Source organism: Phalaenopsis equestris, unplaced genomic scaffold (assembly GCF_001263595.1).
Source record: "Phalaenopsis equestris unplaced genomic scaffold, ASM126359v1 Scaffold000002, whole genome shotgun sequence".
NCBI lineage: Eukaryota > Viridiplantae > Streptophyta > Magnoliopsida > Asparagales > Orchidaceae > Phalaenopsis > Phalaenopsis equestris.
Window position 1 is genome coordinate 3,158,574 of NW_018164444.1, and position 1,817 is coordinate 3,160,390.

The window sequence follows — 1,817 nt, forward strand, 5'->3', positions numbered from 1 at the left end:
GTTAGCACAAGTGAACTAGCTTATTCTAAATATCATTAGCAATACCAAGTTTATCACAGAATTATGTTTATTGGCTCTAAAGTAGAGGATCTTCATGTTTGTGTTGTAGTCATAATTTTGTCCTGTTGATTGCTTGCTGAAAACTTGAGTGATCTAGTATTGGGTGTGTGGAAGAGTTATTGAATTGTTAGGAAATATGTAGAATAAGAAAATAAGGATTTTACGGTAGAATAGTAGCTAGTGGCTGCTTTTGGTAACCTTGCCCTTTAGGGTTTCTTTGTTATATATCCAATGTTAAATTTTGTTCTGTTTAATATCTCATTCTTTTCTCAAGGACAAGCATGTATGACTTATTCCAACATGTCAATATACTTTATTAATTAAACACATTTGATATGATGTAACTGGAGTTATGAGATTACACATCTTATTTGAAAATTGAATAGCATGAATTTTTCTTTGTGATGGTTAGAATCCTCTTGTAGGAGAGTTGGTCACTATTTATTATTATTTTTTTTGTGAGCTTGCTTCCAGGATTTTAATTTTGGTGAATCGTGGTTACCAATAATGGTTGACAGAGGAATGTAAGCCAATTAATTATCAATTAGATAAAATTCCTTTTGTAGTAATGGTTAAAGAATGTTTCATTGTAGGCTAAAATTTTTTTACTTGTAAGTTCAAGTGAACTAGCTTTTTCTAAATATCACTAGCCCTACCTTGCTTATCCCATCATTGTGTTTATTATGTTTTAATGTTTGTGATGTCGTCGTCATTCTGATAGAGTATCTCTGTCTAATGCATGTTAGATTGCTTGAGCTTGAGTGTTCTAGTATTGGGTGTGCAGAAGAATCATGGAATTGGTAGGAAACTATTAGGATAAGTGATTAAGTATTCTTTGTAAGATTAACAACTTTCCTTAATCTAATCAAGAGGACAGAAAGGAACTAGTTATCGCTCTTGTGAACCATTCCCTTTAGGGTTTTGGGTACCTTTGGTTGTGTGTTTGTGAGAAAGAGAGTGGCATGAGTACATTTTTAGGCAAGAATCATGGGAGTTGGAGAGAGAAACTTAGGAGGAAAATCATTCAATTGCTTCAAGCTTATTTGCTACATCCTAAGGTATCTTATCCATAAAAAAATTGAATAAATTCATGTTTATTCGCAATTACTACTAAATGTACTAATTTTGGGAATCCTCATCCTAAGTCTTTTACATCCATTCAAATTATAGATAGCCATAGCTTAAACAACATGAAAACTCCCTTGACTCACCTTAAAGGGGCGGCCATCTCCTATGGACAAGGAGGATTTTGTGGGGGTGAGTTTCCTTATTTTTTTCTCAACTTTTTCTTGACTCTTTTTTTAAATTTTAATTCTTAATTACATTTTTTGCAATTTAGTTCCTATTGCTCTTTTTTATTATTTTTCTAACCCTTTCAAAGTTAAACTTGCAAAATTTTCAAGCGTGCAGTAAATAGTTGGAATAATGCTAACGATGATCATATGAGATGCAATCAATTACAAAGAAATGATGAACCCCATTGTAATCTATCAATTAAAATTTTCAAGTATATTTTTCTTCCTCTCATATATTGTTATTTTTTTCAACTTTGTTTTCGAACAATATAGACTGCTTGCTCATATCTGCATTCGTGAAATGAATTTTTATTGCTTACTGATGCAGTTTATCAGACTTTTAGCATGCATTGTATAACCATAGATGCAATTTAGTGAGCTATTAGGATGGGCTGTTTTTAGCATACATTGAATTATTTTGACTTGAATCTAACCCAAATAATACTCGGTTAACCCAAACCA

General features: G+C 31.9%; 1 protein-coding gene across 1 annotated transcript in view; it reads left to right on the plus strand.

Annotated features, from left to right (window-relative positions):
* LOC110033923 (transcription initiation factor IIB-like) overlaps positions 1-1,817 on the plus strand; it is a 4,949-nt gene that overhangs the window by 937 nt on the left and 2,195 nt on the right. The window lies entirely within an intron of this gene.